The sequence below is a fragment of the Salvelinus sp. IW2-2015 genome, unplaced genomic scaffold (assembly GCF_002910315.2).
Source record: "Salvelinus sp. IW2-2015 unplaced genomic scaffold, ASM291031v2 Un_scaffold2962, whole genome shotgun sequence".
NCBI lineage: Eukaryota > Metazoa > Chordata > Actinopteri > Salmoniformes > Salmonidae > Salvelinus > Salvelinus sp. IW2-2015.
This window is the reverse complement of record NW_019944257.1, coordinates 18,627-23,902: the sequence shown is the minus strand read 5'-3', so window position 1 is coordinate 23,902 and position 5,276 is coordinate 18,627.

The window sequence follows — 5,276 nt, the reverse complement described above, 5'->3', positions numbered from 1 at the left end:
ATGTAATGGTTGGAGTTCAGGTGTTGGATGTGATAGATGGGTGACTTGGTGCATTCTTGTCAAATAAATCTGATTATTTATTCAGGATTATGGATACGCTCTGCAATGAGTTAATCTGTCATTGAATCTGCAACAGAACATSTCAACAAGTTAGTTCTGTGTTGCTTAAATACAGCAGTGCCTTCTGACACCATGAATTTAAATAGATTTCATCCACAGGAGGTTGGTGGCACRTTAATTGGGGAGGAATGGTAATGAATGGAASAGCCATTCCATTGGCTCCGTTCCAGCCATTATTATGAGCCGTCCTCCCTTCAGCAGCCTCCTGTGATTTCACCTCGTTCATATAGTTAGCAGAAACGATAAGGGATCAAATACAGACATCCACCGGCTGAAGGAGAATAGGAACTGTAAAATAAGGGTATGTTGCTAATATCATCGATTTATTTTATTTTTATTTAACCTTTATTTAACTAGGCAAGTCAGTTAATTAAGAACAAATTCTTATTTACAATGACAGTCTACCAGGGAGCAGTGGGTTAACTGCCTTGTTCAGGGACAGAAGAACAGATTTTTTCCCTTGTCACCTTTTGGTTACTGGTCCAACGCTCTAACCACTAGGCTACCTGCTGCCCCAACTAGGATGTTGTAATAAGCAATAAGACAACACATATTAGTTGAAATATGYAACAGTAAATMAACATGMTCAATATATCTTTCATTTTGGATCAAGGTCGCTAGTAGCTAGCTAGTTGACAGCAAAGGTGTCAGAGAGATGATGTGCAGCAGCTTGCTGGGATTTGTAGTCTTGCATGACGTCTACTTTGACGCTAATTAGCATTTTCTAATCTAAGAGTTAAAAGAGCTGAATATATTGATAAAAGTCACCTTGTCCGAGAGAGATTTACATGGTTATCAAAACGTCACGCCAGGGTACAGTGGCTTGCGAAAGTATTCACCCTCCTTGGCATTTTTCCTATTTTGTTGCCTTACAACCTGGAATGAAAATGTATTTTTTTTTGGGGGGGGGGTTGTATAATTTGATTTACACAACATACTTACCATTTTGAAGATTCAAAATGTTTTTTAATGTGAAAAAAAACAAGAAATAAGACAAAAAAACAGATCTTGAGCATGCATAACTATTCACCCGCCCAAWGTCAATACTTTGTAGAGCCACCTTTTGCAGCAATTACAGCTGCAAGTCTCTTGGGGTGTGTCTCTATAAMCTTGGCACATCTAGCCACTGGGATTCTTGCCCATTCTTCCAGGCAAAACTGCTCCAGCTCCTTCAAGTTGGATGGGTTCCGCTGGTGTACAGCAATCTTTAAGTCATACCACAGATTCTCAATTGAATTGAGGTCTGGGCTTTGACTAGGCCATTCCAAGACATTTAAATGTTTCCCCTTAAACCACTCAAGTGTTGCTTTAGCAGTATGCTTAGGGTCATTGTCCTGCTGGAAGGTGAACCTCCATCCCAGTCTCAAATCTCTGGAAGACTGAAACACGTTTCCCTCAAGAATTTCCCTGTATTTAGCTCCATCCATCATTACTTCAATTCTGACCAGTTTCCCAGTCCCTGCCGATGAAAAGCATCCCCACAGCATGATGCTGCCACCACCATGCTTCACTGTGGAGATGGTGTTCTAGGGGTGATGAGAGGTGTTGGGTTGGCGCCAGACATAGTGTTTTCCTTGATGGCCAAAAAGCTCAATTTTAGTCTCATCTGACCAGAGTACCTTCTTCCATATGTTTGGGGAGTCTCCCACATGCCTTTTGGTGAACACCAAATGTGTTTGCTTACTTTTTTTTAAAGCAATGGCTTTTTTCTGGCCACTCTTCCGTAAAGCCCAGCTCTGTGGAGTATACGGCTTAGTCGTCCAAGGGACAGATACTCAATCTCCGCTGTGGAACTTTGCAGCTTCTTCAGGGTTAACTTTGGTTTCTTTGTTGCCTCTCTGATTAATGTCCTCCTTGCCTTGTCTGTGAGTTTTGGTGGCGGCCCTCTCTTGGCAGGTTTGTTGTGGTGCCATATTCTTTCAATTTTTTAATAATGGATTTAATGGTGCTCCGTGGGATGTTCAAAGATTCTGATATTTTTTTATAACCCAACCCTGATCTGTACTTCTCCACAACTTTGTCCCTGTGTCACGCCCTGACCTTAGAGATCCTTTTTATGTCTCTATTTTGGTTTGGTCAGGGCGTGAGTTGGGGTGGGCATTCTATGTTTGGTGTTCTATGTTTTCTATTTCTWTGTGTTTGGCCMGGTGTGGTTCTCAATCAGAGGCAGCTGTCTYTRGTTGTCTCTGATTGAGAACCATATTTAGGTAGCCTTTTCCCACCTGTGTTTTGTGGGTAGTTGRTTRGTGTTTCTGCACCTGACAGGACTGTTTCGTTTTCATTCATTCACTTTGTTATTTTGTTTAGTGTTCTGTTTAAATAAAAATAACATGAACACTTACCACGCTGCGCTTTGGTCCACACCTAATTCAACAGACAATCGTTACACCCTGACCAGTTTGGAGAGCTCCTTGGTCTTCATGGTGCCGCTTGCTTGGTGTTGTCCCTTGCTTAGTGGTTTTGCAGACTCTGGGGTCTTTCAGAACAGGTGTATAAATGCTGACATCATGTGACAGATCATGTGACAATTAGATTGCACACAGGTGGACTTTATTTAACTAATTATGGGACTTCTGAAGGTAATTGGTTGCTCCAGATCTTATTTAGGGGCTTCATAGCAAAGGGGGTGAATACATATGAATGCACCACTTTTCCGTTTGTAATTTTTAAACATTTTCTGAAACAAGTCATTTTTTAAATTTCACTTCACCAATTTTGACTATTTTGTGTATGTCCGTTACATGTAATCCAAATAAAAATTAATTTAAATTACAGGTTGTAATGCAACAAAATAGGAAAAACGCCAAGGGGGATGAATACTTTTGCAAGGCACAGTAAGTCTACATGAAACACAGACCTTGTTTGAAGTGGTACTAAAATCCCCTATGGGGAAAAACAAATGGTTTAAAAACGATCGTAACCATTTCTGTGTTTGACCGCTTGGTTGTATGTGTACTATGACATGTCCAGTGTGAGGATCTATAGTCCAACTTCTCTGGGTAAGGTATAATTAATGATTAAAGGGGATATGAATAGCCAGGCTAGCCCAATGACAACATGTACAGAATAAAGCATAGTAGCTAGCATGTACAGTATGCCTAAATGAACAAATAAAAAGTTAACGAATGCATGAAATGCATAGAAATCCCAATATACCGGTAGGAGACCATAATATTACATTGTCAGGGACCATGTCAACTCATGATCAGTGTTTTTACATATTGTGAATAGTACATTTACATTACATTTAAGTCATTTAGCAGACGCTCTTATCCAGAGCGACTTACAAGTTGGTGCATTCACCTTATGATGTCCAGTGGAACAACCACTTTACAATAGTGCATCTAACTCTTTTAAGGGGGAGGGGGGGGGTTAGAAGGATTACTTTATCCTATCCTAGGTATTCCTTAAAGAGGTGGGGTTTCAGGTGTCTCCGGAAGGTGGTGATTGAGGAACTGGTCTGGAGAAGAGAGGATGGGATAGGGTCAAGCGGGCAGGTGTTGGGCTGGCCGGCCGTCACAAGATGCGAGTATTTCATCTGGAGAGAAGAGGGGTGACAGAGGTCAAAGCACAGGGATAGGACAGTGTGCAGACGAGTCAGCGGTCTCCAGTCGACCTCGTTGACTTAGCAAACGAGTTGTCGGATGTCAGATCGACCTTCTTCTTTTCAAAGTGGTGCGAAAAGTCATTCCGCAGAGAGCGAGCGAGGGCGGGGGGGAGGAGGAGATTTCGGAGGGGGAGAGGTGGCAAAGAGCTTCCTTGGTTAGAGGCAGATGCTTGGCAATTTTAGGTGGTAGAAAGGGGCTTTAGCAGCCGAGGACAGACGAGGACAATGTAGAAGAGGAGGGAGTAAGGATGCCAGGTCCGGCAGGGAGGCGCATGTTTTCCTCATTTTCGCTCTGGTGCCGGAGCCCTGTTCTTGTGAGCTCGCACTGAAGTCGTCGAGCCACGGAGCGCAGGAGGGTGGAGGACCGAGCCGGCCTGAGGATAGGGGCATAGGAGTCAAAGGGATGTAGAAACGGAGAGAGAACGGGTTGAGGAGGCGATCAGGAGATAGGTTAGAGAAGTTTGAGCAGAGGGAGAGATGATAGGATGGAGAGAGGAGGAGGTAGCGGGGGGAGAGAGCGAGGTTGGAGCCGTGCGCCGCGAATACATCCAGTGGCAAGGGGCGTGTGGAAGTGTTGGCATGAGAGCGAGAGGGAAAGGCATACAGGTCGTGTCAGAGACTACTGGAGGGAGTTGCAAGATGAGTTTGCATGAATCCATGAGCCCAAGACCAGCATCTAGTAAAGATGAGGGTCAAGCGTATTTGCCTGCCCTTGTGAGTAGGGGGCGGAAGTGAGAGGTGAGATAAGAAGAGGAAGGAGGCAATGAAGAGGGGAGATGAGTCAAAGGTAGACGGGTGGGGAGGTTAAGTCACCGAACTGTGAGGAGGTGAAGCCATCTCAGGACAAGGAGCTTATCAAGCGTCCAGCTCAATTTTGATAAGCACTCTCAAGGAACCTGGGTGGGCGATAAATGATAAGGATGTAACTTGAAAAGGGCTGGTAACTCTCGACAGCATGGAATTCAAGGACGGCGAATTAGACAGATGGTTCAGGGGGAAAGAGAGAATGTCCACTTGGAGAGATGAGGATTCCCAGTGCCACCACCCGCTGACCAGAAGCTCTCGGGGGTTGTGCGGCGAACACGTGGGCAGCGAGGGAGGAGGCAGTAGAGTAGCAGTGTTTTATCCGTAATCCTTGTTTCCGTCAGTGCCAAGAAGTCGAGGGGACTGGAGGGAAGCATAGGCTGAGATGAACTCTGCCTTGTTGGCGCGAGATCGGCAGTTCCAAGGCTGGCGGAGACCTGGAACTCCACGTTGGTCGTGCGCGCTGGGACCACCAGGCACGGCCACGCGGTGTGAGCAGTTTGTATGGTCTGTGCAGAGAGGAGAGAGAGGATAGGACAGACACATAGTTGACAGACAAAAGAGGGCATACGCTAATGCAAAGGAGATGAAATGACACGTGGACTACACGTCTCGATGTTCAGAAAGTTAAACTTACGTTGCAAGAAATCTTATTGACTAAAAATGATACAGTGCTGCTGAAGTAGGCTAGCTAGCAGTGGCTGCGTTGTTGACTTAGTTAGAAAGTGTAGCTGGCTAGGTAGCC